Genomic DNA, 21,214 nt, shown 5'->3' with positions numbered 1-21,214 from the left:
ATTAATAAATTTATAGTTAAGATTAAATTTGACCATCAAACTATTTTAAATGTTTTTAAGACCATTTTCAATCATATGATATATTTTTTTACATCAAAATGATATAAATAGTATTTCATCTTTAACCAACTAACATTTTTTACAATATTTTCTACACCAGAGATATATTCTCATTTTTAACTTATTTTATATATATATATATATATATATATATATATATATATATATATATTAAAGTTGTGGAATAAAGGAATAGTAAAGCTGGGATACTTTGTCCAGGTTTGGTCCCTTGATTTACATATCCGGTCTTTGTACTTCCTTAATTAATTTATTCATGTCCTTTTATTTGTGTTCCATTCAACTTCCCATTTTTTTGGCAGAATTGGTCCCTGTATTATTGTTGGAAGTTAGGAATACTAAATTTGGATGTTTTTTTGGCAACTTTGCTCATTATTCTTTACCCATTTTGACACTTTTGGTCTTTGCAATCAATATTTTTACACTTTTTTGGAACCTTTTAATATTTAAAGTTTGACCACAAAACTTTAACGGTTTGACAACTTTGATCCCTTTTCTAAAAAGTTGCTAATTCCTACCCCTTTAATTCTTTAGCCATTTTCACACTTCTGGTCCTTGCAGTCAAAACTTTTACATTTTTTGTCCGGGGCAAAGCCCGGACTTTTCATCCTTGTACTTTCTATGTCTGTCATATTTATCAATTCGGAAACAACATTGAAAGCTTCTGACCCCGCATAGCGGGGGTAACCTTTCTAGTATATATTATTAACAAACATCTTTCAACTTATTAGTTTTTTTTATATATTTAATTATATTATTTTTATATAAAATATTGTATTGCAAGATTATAATAAAAATAATTATTTGTATATTATTAATTTGGATATTATTTTATCCAAATGACATTTAAAAAAAACTAAAGTTTTAACTAAATTCCAAACAAGAATATAAATTTTATATTATTTAATATCAGCTTAATATAAAGAACAATTGTTATATTTAGAATATACATATCACTTTTATAAACTATAATCGTATAAATATTAAAGTTAAGATACTAAAAATGACATATAAAAGTTTTCACTATAATGGAATAATGTGATACCAAGTTTGATATTATACTATTAATTTATACATTTTTTATGTTGAAAATGGTAATGGGATGGATATTAATTTACATTAAAATGGTGTAAAATATGAATGCCCTAAAACATCAATTTATACTCTTTATTGCATGGAGAGGTAAATGTTTGCCATAAATTGGTCCTTGTGACCTCTTATAACCAATTTTTTAAAACAAATTTGACCTAGTTTTTAATTTCGAAATGCATTTGGTCTATTTATTTACAAAGCCGCCTAATTTTTTATCAACCTTTTTTAAAACTAACTCTTTTATATTCTGTCTTTATTAAGTTTGGGAAAAAATTTGGTTAAAAATTTTAAATAAAAAATTTAAGACAAAATGTTAGGAAATTTTAAAAAATCAACTACATTTTCAACTATTTTTGTTAAAACCCATTGCTTTATTTTTTTCCCATAAACATCCATATTTCTGTAAGTTTTTAGAAAAATCATATTTATATTATAAAGTTTTCAAAAAAGTCATTCATACCGACAATGTTCCCGAAAAATATCGTTATTTAGAAAAAAAATACATTTTTTATGTGAATGTAAAGTACTTTTTGACCTTGGAAGATATTTTTTTTAACCACCAAACTTTGTATTTCTATAAAACTTTAATGTAATCGTAATCTTGAAATAGTATTTGTTAACAAACACTCATCGTCATGTTTAAACTTCAATATACATCACGTGAATTAAGGAAAAATGAAGTTGGTAATAGAAGTGTGCAAAAAAAGTTTGTACCAAAAAAATAGTAAAAACTTCATGAAAATACCAAATTGTTTTGAAAACCAACGGTTTGTTATTGGTTTTTAGAAAAACTATTTTTTTTATAAGCGCCAAAAATGCTTACTATTTCAATTTTCGAAAAACACTAAGTTTATGATAAGTATTTTAATTTTTTAACATACTTAATCAATTAAATATGTACATAAAATGATATAATTTTAGATATTTCATTTCAATATGAGCTTTCCGACTCTATATATAAGAAACGAAATGAACAAAAAAACATCGTTTTATTGAAAACCAAAAACCAAGCTGTAACTTTTTAAAAACATTTGGTATTTTGATTTTGGTTTTTATGTTTTTATGGTTTTTGCAATTTAGGTTGTTTGCACCTATTTTTTTAGTTTTATATATTAACTAGTAAAGAACCCGCGGCTATACCGCTTTTGGGGTAATATGGAAAAAATCGGCAAACTTTAAAAGATATGTGTTGAAATTGTAAATCACCATAAATAGGGAAGAAAGTCGACAACTCCTAAAATTAGATGTCAAAAGTGTACAACGAAAAAAATGGACACAACTCATTCCATATTGTTGGTTGTAAAAATAATTATTGCAAATTTACAAAACAAATAGTTAATATTTATCAAAACTTATCCCGTATAGGAGATAAAAAGAAAAAGATGTAATTATTTGATATTATAAAATGGATGGTGGATGGTTATAATGAAAGTTGAAAAGCAACACAACTCATTCCATATTATTGGTTGTAAAAATAATTATTGCAAATGAACTCTTTAATAAAAAAGAGATTTAGTGGTGCAAAATAAATGTTTTTTTTTTTACAAAAATCCTGTTTTAAGGGACAGGTAGACTGGTTTTTACTGGTTCAACCCGACCCGATGCATCACATGGTTTTTTACTTTTTAGATTTTTTGATTTCACTTAATTAGGAACCACGTACTATTCTATTCTAGATTCGCCACTGCCGGTTTTAAGGGGGGGCAAGAGGGGCAGCCGCACAGGGCCCCGAAAAAATTAGGGCCCGAGTTTTAATTAAATTATATATTTAATAACTAAATATATATGAATTTATTCAAGATATTACATAAGATTTGTGTAGGCCAATTGGCAAAGACGTCTCCCTATGCAAAAGCAATGCGGGTTCAAATCTTCTTCACTTTATTTTGACTTTTTAAATTAGAGTTACACATTTGCCTATTTCTTTTTGCTGTATATTTCATAAACAACCCCTCCTTGCAATATGTTTAACAAATCAGTTTTCAGAAGTTACATAATTAGCCCTTAAACTTTTTATAAAATTCCATATGTTCATTTTTAATAAATTATTTACTTTTAAGTTACAATTCACCGTCTTAAGTTTGTTTTCCTTATATATTAAAAAATTTTATTTAGGGCCCTATTTTTCTTCTTAGCACAGGGCACTTAAAATCTACCAGTCGGCCATGTTATTTATTTCCAACACCCTCGCATAAAAATCTTATTTATTTCCAATTTACGTTTATACCCTTATTGGTATTTAGCTTCAGTTTTTTTGGCTTTGTCTTTGGGCATTTTCTTTTTAGGAATCATGTAATAGTGGTAGTTTCTTCCGGTTATTTCTCTGTTCCTGTAAGCCATATATGGCAGATTTCTCTGTAGTTTTGTTTATCATCAATAATACGTAGAAGTCCCACAAAATCATAGTATGTTGTGTTTCTTTTCTCTAGTAATGTACAAACAGAGTATTGCACCTGGGTTAACAAACTGGTATCAGAGCCTGATTTAATGGGTGATCTTCAAGTAGTCGGTGGTGTCAAGAAACTCAACAACCAGAAGTACAACACGTGGTAGACTTGCATTATGCCGTATATACAAGGTCATGATCTTTGGGAAGTTGTTAATGGTGCTGAGACAAGACAACCATATGCTGAAGACACTAATGGGGTTCTTCGTAAGTGGAAGATCAAGGCAGGAAAGACTATGTTCATTTTGAAGACAACTGTTGAAGAAAATATATTGGAGCATATACGGGATGTGTTGAATCCCAAAGAAGCTTGGGACACTCTGTTAAAACTGTTCTCCAAGAAGAATGACATGAAACTTCAATTTCTTGAGAATGATTTGTGGTCGGTGTCTCAACGAGATATGACTATCCCTTAACATTTTCACAAAGTGAAGCTACGTGTAGGGAAATCTTAGAATTGGATCCACAGGCACAATGTAACGCCCGGTAATTCTAAGGTATTTATTTATTTAATTTGGTCACTTATTTAATTATGATGTTGGGCTTGAAGACCTTGGGCTTGATCTTGATCTTTGGTCTTGGGGTGTCGTACGCAGGGCGTACCAGCCATGTACGCGGGGCGTACACGAGTAAGTGGATCGCGGGTGCCATGCACGTACGCACAACGTATGTGTCCAGACCTAAAACCCTAATATTTAGGGTTTGAGCACTACTTAAAGAACATTATCTCCCAAGGATCCTTTCCATCAGCCTCCCTTTTGTCCCTAATCAACCTCCTCGAAACCCTAACTCCATTGTTGAGTGTTCTTGAGATTAGAAAGTCATTTTGGGTGTATTTTGGTGCTTTTGAAGGAAGGAGATCATCTTGAAGCTTCATTAGAAGAGTGGGAGCTTGTAGATACAGAACATCATCATCATTTGACACTCTTTGGAGGTATAAAGTTCTGAACTTGATGTGTTATAGCTTAGATCTAGTTTTAGCTTGATTGTGGTTAACTTTTGGTCCCATGAGTGAGTTCGGTGGTTTGATGCAATACAAGAAGTTATGCGTTGCCCCTCTTGACGTTTTTGAGGTCTCTAAGCCTTAAAGTTAGCATATTTTTGGTTGGATCTCACCCATGCATGAGTTTGAGTTCATTTCATGGAAGTAGAAGGTTATATTTCGAGTTTGGGTTCATTTGGGGCATGCAAAGTCACCAAGTTAGTGACTTTATGGTTTTAGACATTGATTATGACTCAGATCTGTGGTTTGGAACCTTGAGCTTAAGTAATAAGATCTTAATGGAAAGATGGCTTAATGGATGAGTATGATGGGCGTACAAGCCCGTACGCGCAACGTACAAGCGAAGCAGCGAGTACGCTTAGCGTACAACTGAGTACGCCCCGCGTACTCAGTCAGGGGGATTTTGCAAGTTGGGCTTTAGGTTTGGGCCACGTTTTAGGCTTAGAAGGTTAGGGTTTAGTTGGGCCATCTGATTTTAGGAGATTTAGGCCAGAAATACTATTGGGCCATGGGCTAAGGCCCATAAGAAGGAATTAGGCCCAACTGGAAATTGGGCCATGATGGTTTATTTGACTTTTGGGCCTATTAAATTATGAAATTGGGCTTTTGTCTTGGACCAAGCTAGGCTAGGGGTAAAATGGTCTTTTTACCCCAAGTAGGGATTTTTGGTTATGATTTAGATTCCAAATGTTAATTGGTTTTTTTTATTTGGCAATTGATAGCTCGGGGAGTTGTAGGACCAGCAACCAGAGATCATTCGTTTCATTCAGCTTTCCGAGGTGAGTTTCCTCACCATGTATAGTGGGTCGAAGGCACCAATGCCGACCCATGATATGATCTGTTAGGATACTCATTGTCTGTTTGACACTAGTATGTGTATGTGCTTGTAGGATTTCTGGGCGGGGCCCGATGATTATCCTGTATGTTATTAGTTGTTATATGATTTGTATGTGGGCGGGGGCCATTATGCGAGTTAGGGCGGGACCCGTTATACTCATTGGGCGGGGCCCGTTATGCGAGTTAGGGGGGCTCGTTATACTCATTGGGCGGGGCCCGTTATATGTTGGTATGTGGTACTTTGGGGAACTGATTAAGCTTTGTGCTTGCGGTTTTCAGTTTATGTTTCAGGTACTTCCAGTTCCAAGGGGAAGAGCTCGGGATGACTGCATTGAACACACCATATGGATTCTATTTGTGGGACACACTCTGATTTTTATGATGTTTGACATATTTATTTTATTGGGTTGTATGAACAATGTTTTGGAATACTATTTTTACTTGAATTAAAAATGAAATTTTTGGATCATGTTTTTGGGATGTACCCTTCGGTTATTCGGGGTTGTACCCTTCGGTTATTCACCGAGCAGTATCCGGTTGATCTGGTTCCCATTCTTCTGCGAGGGAATAAGGTCATCGTGGGCATGGATTGGTTGAGACATAATGGGGCAGTGATCGACTGTGAGCAACAGTTAGTTCGGGTTAGGGCCCCAAGTGGGGGAGAGTTGGTGATTCATGGTGAGAGCCCGTAGCGTGGACCGATTTTGTGTTCTGCAGCGAGGGCCAGATGTTATCTTCATCAGGGTTGCTCGAGTTTTGTCGCCTATGTCATCCGGATTCCCAGGTATCTTATTTTAAGTATTTACCTTGAGTTTTAGGGAGGGACTCGGAGAGTAGGCGCTCAGACTCGCTGAGTAGGATCGCGAATTCTTGTCTGGATTAATGAGGGACTCGACGAGTCGATGCGTGGACTCGGCGAGTCCGCGCTGTAAATTGAAACCCTAAATCTCAGGGCCTGAGCCCTATTTAAAGGCCTTTATGGCCTCCATTTGCGGCTACCAGTCCAGAGAGAGATACCCTAGCGATTGTGAGAGAGTTTGAGCCTTTTTGATCATTTTTGGTGTGATTTTGCAAAGGAGAAATTGTTTCCAGCAAGGGGAGGTCAAGAGGATTGCATTTCAGAGGGTTTTCGGCTTGGATCTTCAAGTTTGAGGTAGCTATTTGATCCTATCCTTCTGTTTTGCTTAATGGCATTGAATTTAGGGTTTTCTATACCCTTTTATGGCTTGTTTAGTTGTGTATAGTGTCCCATTGAGTGCTAAACTCTAGATCTGGACCTTTTGAGGTCCAGAGAGCCTGAACCATGCTGCTTTTTGTGGTTCTATGAAGGAAATGGACATAGGTTGCCATGTTAGAAGGGATTTCACCAAAATAAGCCTTGGGAGCATTGCATGTGTAGCAAGATTTGACCTTTACGTGTTTATTGGTCATGGGGAAGTCAGATCTATAGATTAGAGAAACAGATCTGACCTCAGGAGGTCAGATGAGTGTTTTCATGGGAGGAACTCGCCGAGCCCATAAGGGACTCGACGAGTCAAGTCGGGTTGCCCCGCGATTCGCGACCTGTGATAATCCGTTGAGTGTAGGGTTGACTCAGCGAGTCGAGTGAGGACCAGGGGCGAAGAGGACACGCATGTACTCGTCGAGTCACACTAGTGCACTCGACGAGTCCGGTCAATGTTGACAGTTGACTTTGTTGACTTTTAGGGTTTAGTCAGTGTTTGGACTTATGAGCCATTAGAGGGGTAGAATGGTCTTTTACCCTTCTTAGAGAACTTATAAAGAGGGGTTAGCCTAGCCTTTAGAAGTTGTATTTATTAGAGTAATTATTTATGTGATTAGGCGGAGGCTAGTGCAGTATTTCAGAGTTCGAGGTATACCGAGTTATCCGAGGTGAGTCTTCTCACTATACTTTACCTAGAGTGGTAATTAGAGTTATGTGACAGAGTATCTTGTATGCTATGTATGTGATGTGTTGCACTGCATTATTTCTATGTGATTTATGATGTGTGTATTCCAGAGTTTACAGAGTTAGGACCGGAAGGTCCACAGAGTTAGGACCAGAGGGTCCACAGATTTATGTTTGAAACACAGTTATAAATCACATATGATTGATTTAATAACAAAAAGTATAGCAAAGATTTATGTTTTTCACACGAGGATAATCGTGTATTTACTTGTATTCCCCCCCCCCCCCCCTAAAAGTGTATAAAAGCATTTACAAAGTATTTGAAAACATAGTTGTAGGGGTATGAACTCACATGATAGAAGTGACGATGTGAAGAAGACGATGTTTAACTCGGGTCGCGCTTCGACTGGTAAGAAAGCAAGTTTCTCGGATACGTCGGGACTTCGGGTCTTGCGTCGTGAGTTAGAGGTGTTACCGGGGCTTCGGGGAAGTCTCGGGATGCTTAACACAGAGCAAAAGTAGCAAGGAAGGTAGAATTGAACAGCCAAAACCCAAGACCTTCAGTTTCTATTTATAGGGTTGATTTCTTCATTTCCACGTCGTGAACACTATTTCCACGTCGTGGGCTTGACCGTCACTGCATGCGTCATCGTAAGTTGGGTCTGGCAGACTCCAGGAGGTGTCAGAAGACCTGCCACGTCGTGGGCACTGTTTCCACGTCGTGGTCCCTGACAGTTTTGGGGTTTCGCGCCCCGAACTTCAGAAATTCATAACTTTCGCATACGAACTCCGTTTTCGACGTTGTTTATATCGACGCGTAGGAGAGATTATGCTATACAACTCTCGTTTAGACTCCGTTGGCAAATTTTGACTTTATTTTTAATATATTATCAATATATTATTTATATATTTTTTTTAGTAGGCCGGAACAGGAAAACTCCGTCAGAAATTCATAACTTCTTCATCCGACGTCCGTTGTCGTCAGACTTTTTACCGTTGTACTGCTATTGACGAGATCTTCGATTCTCATTTAGGTTGTTTCGGCCCAAAAGTCTCTCGATCTCTATTTCGAGTTTTTAGCTGTCTACTGCTATATCCGGAACTTGGAAAAATCATAACTTCCTCATACGAAGTTAGATTTGGACGTTCTTTTCACGTACGTTTACGGTTTAATGATATCTACAACTTTCATTTAGACACCTAAGGCTAATAATTATTGTATTGAAACTTCGCGTTTTACGTTTACCAGTATTGCCGGTTTTTGCCGCGAATCTTAGATTGGTCATAACTTCTTCGTTATAACTCGTATTTTAGTGTTCTTTATATTTCTGAAACCCTTGAAACGATATCTATCATTTTATGAAATCCAGTAGAGACTTTTGAGCATTTTATTTTTGACGATAATTTCATTATATCACAAGAGGTTACAATTCTTGACTTTTTAGGTCATTACATTGATTCAAAATATCGGGTTGTCACATATAACAACAGTTACCACGCTAGCATTGATCGACCTCCTTTTGAGATGCTCTACGGGAGGAAATGCAGGACCCCGATTTGTTGGGGAGAGGTCTGTTAGCGATTCATGGGGAGTACTGAGGTGGTACTCAAGACCACCGAGCTGATTCAACAGGTTTGGAGCAGGCTCCAGATAGCTCAGAGTCGGCAAAAGAGTTATGCTGACAGGCGCCGGTCAGATTTGGAGTTTCAGGCGGGAGATATGGCTCTCCTGAAGGTGTCACCTTGAAAAGGTGTCATCCAATTCAGGAAGCGGGGAAAGCTGGGCCCCAGGTATATTGGTCCCTCCAGGATTTTGGCTCGGGTGGGCCGGGTTGCGTATCGTCTAGATCTTCCAGCCGAGCTCAGTCAGATCCATAGCACGTTTCATGTCTCTCAGATGCAGAAGTGTTTGGTAGATGATTCCACAGTTGTACCTTTGGAGGATATTCAGGTGGATGACCGCCTGAATTATATTGAGAGACCGGTGGCGATTTTGGATCGGAAGACGAAGACCTTGAGGAACAAGGTTGTAGAGCTAGTGAAGGTGCAGTGACAGCACCACAAGGGGTCAGAGTGGACATGAGAGCCCAAGGATGTGATGAGAGAGCACTACCTAGAGTTGTTCGGGGCGCGTACTTTGAGGATGAAGTCTGATTCAAGTGGGGAACAATTGTAACGCCCAGTAATTCTAAGGTATTTATTTATTTAATTTGGTCACTTATGTAGTTATGATGTTGGGCTTGAAGACCTTGGGCTTGATCTTGATCTTTGGTCTTGGGGTGCCGTATGCAAGGCGTACAACCCATGTACGCGGGGCGTACACGAGTAAGTGGATCGCGGGTGCCATGCACGTACGCGCAGCATACGTGTCCAGACCCAAAACCCTAATATTTAGGGTTTGAGTGTTATTTAAAGAACATTATGTCCCAAGGATCCTTTTCATCAACCTCCCTTTTGTCCCTAATCAGCCTCCTCGAAACCCTAACTCCATTGTTGAGTGTTCTTGAGCTTAGAAGTCATTTTGGGTGTATTTTGGTGCTTTTGAAGGAAGGAGATCATCTTGAAGCTTCATTGGAAGAGTGGGATCTTGTATATCCAAAACATCATCATCATTTTGCACTCTTTGGAGGTATAAAGTTCTGAACTTGATGTGTTATAGCTTAGATCTAGTTTTAGCTTGATTTTGGTTAACTTTTGGTCCCATGAGTAAGTTTGGTGGTTTGATGCAATACCAGAAGTTATGAGTTGCTCTTCTTGACGTTTTTGAGGTCTCTAAGCCTTAAAGTTAGCATCTTTTGGGTTGGATCCCACCCATGCATGAGTTTGAGTTCATTTCATGGAAGTAGAAGGTTATATTTCGAGTTTGGGTTCATTTGGGGCATGCAAAGTCACCAAGTTAGTGACTTCATGGTTCTAGACATTGATTATGACTCAGATATGTGGTTTGGACCCTTGAGCTTAAGTAATAAGAGCTTAGTGGAAAGATGGCTTAATGGATGAGTACGCTGAGCGTACAAGCCCGTACGCGCAGCGTACAAGCGAAGCAGAGAGTACGCTTAGCGTACAGCTGAGTACGCCCCATATACTCAGTCAGGGGGATTTTGCAAGTTGGGCTTTAGGTTTGGGCCATGTTTTGGGCTTAGAAGGTTAGAGTTGAGTTGGGCCATCTGATTTTGGGAGTTTTGGGCCAGAAATATTATTGGGCCTTGGGTAAGGCCCATAAGAAGGAATTGGGCCTAATTAGAAATTGGACCATGATTGGGCCTTGATGGATTATTTGACTTTTGGGCCTATTAAATTGTGAAATTGGGCTTCAGTCTTGGACCAAGCTAGGCTAGGGGTAAAATGGTCTTTTTACCCCAAGTAGGGGTTTTTGGTTATGATTTAGATTCCAAATGTTAATTGATTTTTTTATTTGGCAATTGATAGCTCGGGGAGTTGTAAGACCAGGAGCCAGGGATCATTCGTTTCATTCAGCATTTCGAGGTGAGTTTCCTCACCATGTATAGCGGGTCGAAGGCACCAATGCCAACCCATGATATGATCTGTTAGGATACTCATTGTCTGTGTGACACTAGTATGTGTATGTGCTTGTAGGATTTCTGGGCGGGGCCCGATGATTATCCTGTATGTTATTAGTTGCTATATGATTTGTATGTGGGCGGGGCCCGTTATGCGAGTTAGCGCGGGGTGCGTTATACTTAGGGATGTGCAAAGGAACCGAACCGGCCGGAACCGGCCCGACCCGGACCCAACCCGAGAACCGACTTCGACCGAAATCAAGAACCGAACCGGACCGCCGGTTCTACCGGTTCCGGTTTTTTCCGGGTCTTCGATGTTGGAACCGGCCTTCGAAATAAAAAAAACTGATTTGACACGCTTCCTTGCGGGGGTTGTAACGCATTCAATTTTTAACCAAATGAAATGTTTTTAGAGTCTAATCTTATCTAAAAAACCTAAACTACATGTAGAAAAAAGATTCAGGTCAAAACTACTTAAATTGAGTGAGTTATGCACATTTGAACAACAAAGTCATATTACGTTTAATTGTTGAAACATAAAAAAAATCTGATTTGACACGCTTCCTTGCGGGGCTTGTAACTCATTCAATTTTTAACCAAATCAAACGTTTTTAGAGTCTAAGCTTATCTACAAAACCTAAAATACGTGTAGGAAAAAGATTCAGGTCAATACAACTTAAATTGAGTGAGTTATGCACATTTGAACAACAAAGTCATATTATGTTTAATTGCTGAAACATAAAAAAAATCTGATTTGACACGCTTCCTTGCGAGGCTTGTAACTTATTCAATTTTTAACCAAATCAAATCTTTTTAGAGTCTAAACTTATCTACAAAACCTAAAATACATGTAGGAAAATGATTCAGATCAATACAACTTAAATTGAGTGAGTTATGCACATTTGAACAACAAAATCATATTACGTTTAATTGCTGAAACATAAAAAAAATTGATTTGACACGCCTCCTTGCGGAACTTGTAACTCATTCACTTTTTAACCAAATCAAGCGTTTTTAGAGTCTAAACTTATCTACAAAACCTAAAATACATGTAGGAAAAAGATTCAGGTCCATACAACTTAAATTGAGTGAGTTATGCACATTTGAACAACAAAGTCATATTACGTTTGATTGCTAAAACATTAAAAAAAAATCTGATTTGACACGCTTCCTTGCGGGGCTTGTAACTCATTCAATTTTTAACCAAATCAAGCGTTTTTAGAGTCTAAACTTATCTACAAAACCTAAAATACATGTAGGAAAAAGATTCAGGTCAATACAACTTAAATTGAGTGACTTATGCATATTTGTACAACAAAGTCATATTACGTTTAATTGCTGAAACATAAAAAAAATTCTGATTTGACACGCTTCCTTGCGGGGTTGTAACTCATTCAATGTTTAACCAAATCAAACGTTTTTAGAGTCTAAACTTATCTACAAAACCTAAACTAGATGTAGGAAAATGATTTTCCGGTTTGGTTCCCGGTTCTGGGCCGGTTCCAATGATCAGTTCTTACCGGTTCCCGATTCCAAAAATTGACAATATTATAGTATCGGTCCCGGCCCAACCAATTCCATCGGGTTCCGGTTCCGGTACCGGTACCGGTTCCGGTACTGGTTCCGGCTGGTTCCCCGGTTCCTTTGCTCATCCCTAGTTATACTCATTGGGAGGGGCCCGTTATATGTTGGTTTGTGGTACTTTTGGGAACTCACTAAGCTTTGTGCTTACGGTTTTCAGTTTATGTTTTAGGTACTTCCAGTTCCACGGAGAAGGCCTCGGAATGACTGCATTGCACACACCATATGAATTCTGTTTATGGGACATACTCTGATTTTTATGATGTTTGACATATTTACTTTATTGGGTTGTATGAACAATGTTTTGGAATACTGTTTTTACTTGAATTAAAAATGAAATTTATGGATCATGTTTTTTGGGATGTTTCACACAAATTGTTGAAAGTAGAATGAAAAGAATTATCATCCATGGTCTAAAGCCGAAATTCAGAAGCTTTGCAGAAGCAATTCAAGCCTGGCCAGCACAACCATCCCTGGTGGAGTTCGAAAATTTACTTTCCAAACAAGAAGCACTAGCAAAATAGATGGGAGAAATGAAAGTTAAGGCTCCATTCAGAATCACAGGCACAATTTAGATAAGAGTAGAACCCGTGGGTATGAAAAGAGGAACCGTGATCATGAGAAGGGAGATAAATCCGGAGAAAAGTAGAAAAATTGTCATTCCAACAAAAGGTTCTCATTCAAGTGTCATAATTATGGTCAGAGAGGGCATATGGCAAAATACTGTCGTTAAGAACCCTTGGAAGAAGTTAATGCAGCAACTCCCCAAGATGAAGAGCCATGGGATTCTAAGGCAAACATGGCAGAAGTTGAAGTGGCTATTAGGGACGAGCATAAGCGGGTACCCGACCGATTTTAGTGGAACCGGAACCGGAACCGAAACCGTACCGGCGGTTCCTAGGATGTTGGAACCGGAACCGGAACCTGTTATATCGGTTTTTAAATTTTTGGAACCGCTCCCGGAACTGCCGGAACCGGTTCCGGTTCCGGGTACCCGCTTGTTAAAAATTTTCAAACTATTTTAAGCCAAAAATCATGAAATTCTTAGCATTTGTCTAGTTAATGAGCTCAAAATTATTGTTTTAAAAACTTTCAAACTAGTTTATCTTAAGAGCATACCCGAAAGTTTTCAATAAAAACCTTGAGCTGAAGTGCTAATGTACATTCTTCATTTATAAGCTAAACAGTTAGTCAATGTTTATTACACAAAGCAATGTGGGCTAACCAGCTTTCTCCTTAAAGTCCATTTTCTGACGAATTAAACTGAAGGAACTAAAAACACTTCAATCTTCTAAAACTTGAGCTTTATAATTTATATCCCTACAAACGAGCTACAAAGTTCTATTGCTATAATTCTTTACTAATATTTTTGACTTTGGATATAAAATCCCTAAGGATATATCATTTGTGTTTCACTCTTTTGCTTATTTTCATAATTCCTATGCAATGTGAACCAATAAAATAATGTAATATATATATATATATATATATATATATATATATATACCGGTTCCGAAAAAATGAGAACCGAAACCGGAACCGCATAAGGCGGTTCCAAAATTAAAGGAACCGGAACCGGAACCGCTTAAGGCGGTTCTAGTTTCGGAACCGGCGGTTCCGAGTTGGTTCCGGTTCCGAAAGCGGTTACCCAGTTCCGTTGCTCATCCCTAGTGGCTATGGCTCTTACCGCTAAAACCGAGAAGCAACATAACCAATTAGATGACTAGATTGTAGATTCGGGGTGTTCGAATCATATGAGAGGAGAGAAAGAAAGACTAGTAAATCCTGTTAAATACGGTGGTATCAGAGTAGTCATGATTGCAGACGATTCCAAGCTACCTATCTCACATATCGGTGATGTTAAATTCATTCCAAGAGACAACACAAAGGAACTAAAGATGAAAAGTGTATACCGTGTTCCAGGAATGAAGAAGAACTCACTCTCTCTGTTATAGTTAACCTCCTCAGGTCATTATGTGGTATTTGGTCCAGATGATGTCAAGGTTTATACTAGCTTCACTACTTCATCCAAAGCCATAGCCCAAGGATAGGGATGCAAACGAGCCGAGCCGAGCCCGAGCCTGTTCAGGCTCGGCTCGGGCTCGTTTAAGTTATACGAGGCTCGAGCTCGAGCTCAGCTCGATTCGAGCTTCTTGTACTGAGCTCGACTCGAGCTCGTAAATAAATATACAATCTCGATTCGGGCTCGGGCTCGGCTCGTTTTTTGTCTGACGTGCCTAAATAAGCTTAAGCTCGACTCGAACTCATTAAGAAGCTCGTTTACTAATACCCTAAATCCCTAATCCCTAAATATGTGTTTATTTTAATATAGAATAATAATAATAAATTATATTATATAAAGGCTCGTTTAGGCTCGCGAGACTAATCGAGCTTAGTGACATAGGCTCGAGCTCGAGCTCGTTTAATAAACGAGCTTAATATTAAGCTCGAGCTCGGCTCGGGCTCGTTTAAAATCGGTTTCGAGTCGAGATTTTAACGATCCGATCCCGAGTAGCTCACGAGTAGATTGGCTCGTTTGCACCCCTACCCAAGGACATAGATCAGAATATATCTATGTAATGTCAGCAAAATCTGCGTATGTGGAGAAGACCAAAAAGAACGAAAATGTAGACCTTTGGCACATGCGTCTTAGTCATGTAAGTTACGATATTATTGATCTTATGATAAAGAAGAAGATGGTAAATGGTCTTCCACAACTAGAAGTTTGTAAAGATTTGGTGTGTGTTGGGTGTTAGTTTGGCAAAGCACATCAGCAACCATTCGAAAGATCAAATTTCCAATCAAAAGTTCCTTTAGAATTAGTGCACACTGATGTTTTTGGACCAGTCAAGCAACCTTCTGTTAAGGGGATGAGGTATATGATAACTGTGACATCCCCAATTTCACGGCCAGAAAATACCGATTTTTTTATGCTTTATTTAAAAATCAGAGTATCCTTTTAGAATAATATTGCGGAATTTTTTCCCGAAATATGATAAAGATATTATCAAAGCATTTCCGAATAAATGTATTTTAATTATATTAAAAACGTTGGGATGTCATCGTCAATATAGTACATAAGCATAGACAAAAATTACATAGGTCTTACAAACATCTATTATTCTACTGGCCTATAATCCATAAATCTCTCATCTGATCATCACACATGTGCTCTTGTGTCACTACTTGTAATACAATAATCTGAGTGGGTCAGGCTTGGGAGTCTGGTGAGCATATAGGGTTTTAAACCCACGATAATTAAATTCTTTATTGTCATCAAATCATTCAACCCCGATTACCCATTCCCGTTATCGTCACTTTCTATCCCTAAAGAATTGAATTTAAGGGACATATCCTAAGGATTATCTTCGTGATAGACAATAATGCTTAGGGGATTCCTCAACAATATATTTCAGTAAGGCAACCATGAGGGGGATGGAGTACACCTGGTGAGCACTTAGTTCAAAAATACATACAGGTTGCGAGCCTGCTAGCGTTCCACTGGATTGTCTAGAATAGTTTGTGGTCGTCATCTATACTCCACTAGACAACTGGATCATCTTCAAGGTCAAGGCATCTCATCATTTATCTCATCTTTCATTTTTCATCATCTATATCATCTTTCATCTGCCCATCTTTACCCAACATACTTATAGGTATAAAATACATATACAGTTTAAATCAAGTAAAACATGTATAAATCGTTCATCCAACATAGATATCAGGAACACAGATAATATGCACACATAACATGTAATTTATATTAAGTACTTGATATGTATGTGTAAGATGAAAGTAACTATGCACTCACTTGTTAAAGTGACGATTCGAAATTCAGACAGCGCTTCGCTTCTAGCAACTGCCTTTTCCTTTGACGAGACCTAGTATCATTATCACTAAGTCATAGTCTAATATTTATTGCGACTAATTATTAGTCTAGATTAATCATTAATTAAAAGTCTACTTCAAGATCTATCAAGTAAGGAACAACCAGGTATGATCATATCGGAGGTAGGGTCCATTTGGTATACAAAGTATAGTGTTTGGAAATCCCACTTTAAACACCTCACTAAATCCAACCTAAACATCATCCCTGTAAGTAGATCAGTCAGTATAACGACTTGGAATCACTGATAAATCTTGTTTACAGGTTCATAATAACGATAATGAACTTAAACATAAGTTATACTTAAAGTACGGTAAACATAACTCAACTTAGAGGTGGTTTAGCGAGAAACCGCAGGCAGAGCTTCTAAGCCGAAAGCTCTATTTCTCGGGGCTTTCTGATGCTAAGCAGTTTCGCTACTAACACCTAGGAAGAGCTAGAGAAAGGCATTGAGGCCTGGGGGGGGGGGGGAGGAGTAGGATGGAGAAGTGTGAAGAAATGGGTGAAATTCGCCATCTATTTATAGGCTGAAAATAGGTCGTACGTTGGGCATACCAAAGCATTACATTGGGTGTAATGTGCCACGTGTCACAATCTGGTGGCAAGCTATGGGGAGGAAGGTTTGGTGCTAGATCGCGCCACGTGTCGCCCTCTAGTTATTCCGAAAATCAATTATCTTGTTAAATTCATAACTTTCGCATACGAGATCCGTTTTTGACATTCTCTATATCCACGCGTAGCTATTTACCAGTACTACAACTTTCCTTTTGAATCCATTGGCTAATTTTTGACCGATCTTAAATTTAACAGTCTGAGAAGATTACACTATTAATGACCGTGTAAAATTCATAACTTCTACATACAGACTTCATTTTCGACTGTATTTTTATCGTTGATTTCATATTAATGAGATCTTCAATTCTCATTTAGATTGTGTTGGCTAATAATCGATTGATATAAAATTCGATTTTCGAGTTGTACACTGCTACATTGAATCTTAGAAAAATCATAACTTCCTCAAATGAAGTCAGATTTGGACGTTCTCTATATGTACGCTCTCGGTTTAACGTCTACTATGACTTTCGCTTAGATCTCTGAGGCTAAAAAGTATTTTGTCAAAAATTTACTTTTTACGATACGCGAAGCCGTGTCGGTTTAATCGCGAAACTTCGACGAGTCATTACTTCTTCGTTATAAGTCGGATTTTAGCGTTCTTTATATCTCCATAATCCTTGTTACTACTACTTCAAATTTCTTCAAAAATATTGGGTCTAATTATTATTTTATTTTAGACACATATTTTATTTATATTTTATTATATCATTATAAGCACGTATATTGCACACAAATTACATGTAAATCACATAATACTCAATTAATTCTTCTTCATTACATCAAATAGGTTACAATTGTTGACCCTAACTATTAAATCATCATAATAATGCTTATCTAGAAACGCAGGCGTTACAATAACATTCATCGATGACTTTTCTCGGTATGTATGGGTGTATTTTATGAAAGAAAAATGTGAAGCCTTCAATAAGTTCAAAGAGTTCAAAGTTGAAGTTGAGAGAATTATAAAGCATAAAATTCGGTGCCTATGATCTGATAACGGAGGAGAATATCTCGCTATTGAGTTTACTGATTTTCTAAAAGAAAATAAGATTGGAAGAAAGTCGACATGTCCTAATACTCCACAACAAAATGGAGTATCAGAAAGAAAAAAATACACACCTAGCTGAGATCTCCGGTAGCATGATTCATGACAAGAACGTTCCTAAACGTTTCTGGGCTGAAGCAATGAAGACAACTGCGTACGTGATTAATCGGATTCCACAACAAGGGTTGTCTTTTGTATCTCTAACTGAGAAGCTGTTAAATATAAAATCGAATGTAAGTCATTTCCGGGTCTTTGGATGTGTGTGCTATGTATCCATACCAAGTCATTTATGCCATAAATTGGAGAAGAAAGTTGTTGCGTTGTATTTTGTGGGGTACGACCAAGAATGGAAGGGGTGGAGGTGCTGTGATCCAACCTATGGTAAATGCTATGTCTCAAGAAATGTTTTTTTATGAGACCTCCTCCTGGTGGTCATCAAGTCATTAATCTCTACCAGAAACTGAACATCTTAAGCAAGAACTAGAAGTCTCAAAAGTTAGTTTGAACCTAAGTGAAAATGAAGGAGAGATTGTAGTTGAAGATGAGAATGTCCATGTACTGGATTAACAACCTTGGCAAATAGGAGTTTATCATCAAATAAACACTGAGGATGTCAATGCTGAAACATCAAGTGTTATGCAATCAACCAGGATCAGAAAACCAAACCCAAGGTATGCTAATGTTGCTATAGTCGAGAATGAAATACGTGAGCCATATTCTTTTACTCAAGCATGCACTAAAAAAGAATGGGTAGTAGCTATGAAAGAGGAGATGAAAGCCCTGATCAGAAATAAACCTTGGGAATTGGTCCCTAAACCTAACAAAGTTAAGCATATATCGTGTAAGTGGGTATACAAAGTAAAGCAAATAACTGATGGATCAGTGGAAAGGTTTAAAACCCGTTTGCTAGCTCATGTTTTTTCACAAAAATATGGGTTGGATTATGATGATTCATTCAGTATTGTAGCTAAATTAACCATAATTTGAGTACTTTTAGCCTTAGCATCGAGCAAGAGTTGGAATCTGTGGCAAATGGATGTGAGAAATGCCTTCTTGTATGGAGATTTGGATCACGTAATTCACATGGAGCAGTCTCTCGGTTTTATGAGCAAATAGAATCCAAATTATTTCTACAAGCTCAAGAAAGCCCTCTATGGACTCAAGCAGTCTCCTAGGGCCTGGTTTGGAAAAATTGCAAAGTTTTTGGAACATAATGGTTTCTTTACAACTTCAGTTGATGCAATCTTTTTTGTGAAGGCAGTTGGAGACAAAGTAGTATTGGTCCTCATATATGTGGATCATATGATAATTTTCGGTGACCTTAAAGAGGTAATCCTTCAACTAAAAGATAACTTGTGTACCGGGTTTAATATGAAAGATCTTGGAAAGCTGAAACATTTTCTTGGACTAGAAGTGGCATATGAAAGTGGAGACATTATATTTCACCAACACAAGTACTCAAGTGATTTATTGAAGAAGTTTGGAATGTTTGAGTGTAGAAGCGGTGACTCCCATGGATACTAATGTGAAGTTAAGTGCAAATGTGGGAAAAGAGCTTGAAGACACAACCATGTAAAAAAAGGTTGTAGGCAGCCTCACTTATCTCATATTAACAAGACATGATATAGCTTTTGCGGTGGGTGTCCTTAGTCGCTACATTCAAAACCCAAGAAAGCCCCATCTCGATGCCATTCGAAAGAGTCATGAGGTACCTAAAATCAACACTTAATTATGGCATTCTGTTTAAGAGGGAGCCTGAATGCAAGCTCCAGGGATTTTGTGATGCTGACTATGCTGGTGATCTGGACAAACGTCAATCCACCACCGGTTATGTATTTATGTTGGGGTTCTGTGCAATTTCCTGGTGTAGCAAGAGGCAACCGACTGTCTCTTTATCATCATACAAATTCGGGTATCGAGCTGCATCTATGGCAACTGAAGAAAGTGTGTGGCTTACTCAATTGTTAAAGGAGCTGAACCAAGATGTAGAGTATAAAGTTCCATGGTTCTTTGACAACTTATCTTCCATTCAACTAGCTAAGAATCCTACCTTCCATGCTCGAACTAAGCATATTGAGGTTCATTATCATTTCATTTGTGAGAAAGTCTTGAAGGGAGAAATCGACCTCAAGTATGTGAGAACCACAGAACAAGTAGCTGACATGTTCACCAAGAGTCTACCTTGTAAGAAACTACAAGAGTTATGTGATGCAATGGGAATGGTGGAAGTGGATGTTGAGAGGGAGTATTGAATTTTCAACACCCTCACATAAAAAGCTTATTTATTTCCAATTTACGTTTATACCCTTAGTGGTATTTAACTTCAGTTCTTTTGTCTCTGTCTTTCATTCTAGTAGGCATTTTATTTTTAGGAATCATGTAACAGTGGGTAGTTTCATCCAGTTATTTCTCTGTTCCTGTAAGCCATATATGGCAAATTTCTCTCTAGTTTTTTTTATCATCAATAATACGTAGAAGTCCCACAAAATCATAGTCTGATGTGTTTCTTTTCTCTTGTAGTGTACGAACAAAGTATTTCTCCTCGGTTAACATATTGAAGTTTAAGTATGATGATAAGAGTATATTAATGATTTATGTAGTTACAAAAAAACTGTAACTCTAATGATTTACACAAAAATAGTATGACGTCTTATGATTGATCAAAAGAATAAGACGTAAGTAAAAAACCATGTTTTATAGTCAGAAATTAAGATGTTGGTGAAGAAACCATGTTTTATAGTCAGAAAGTATGTTCCACTTTGTTTTAAATTATGTATGCTTTTCAAGAATCATTTTTAAATATAAATAATTATTATAAAAATAAATTATAAACTTTTAAATAAACAATTAAAAGTATTGAGTTTTTCCAAAAATTAATAAATAACAGACTTTATAAATGGTCACCGTGGTTTGGTTTACTTCATAGGTTTGGTCCAACATTTGAAAAGTTGATAAATACCATCCATGTGGTTTGAAGAAATAACACATATGGTCATTAATCTAACTAAAAAGACAATTTTACCCTTTTCATTTTTTACTTTACTTTTTTTTGTTTACCCATTTTTAATTATTAATTAGAAAATTAAGAAGAGGGCACATCTCACCCCACCCTATTCGATATATCCAACCAAACCTCTTCTTATTCTCTTCAATTTTTATTCACTATACATGACCACCATCATCACCAATGATCTAAGCTAC

The sequence above is a fragment of the Lactuca virosa genome, chromosome 8 (assembly GCF_052849685.1).
Source record: "Lactuca virosa cultivar CGN04683 chromosome 8, Lactuca_virosa_CGN04683_v6, whole genome shotgun sequence".
Lineage (NCBI taxonomy): Eukaryota > Viridiplantae > Streptophyta > Magnoliopsida > Asterales > Asteraceae > Lactuca > Lactuca virosa.
This window is presented reverse-complemented; position numbering follows the sequence as displayed.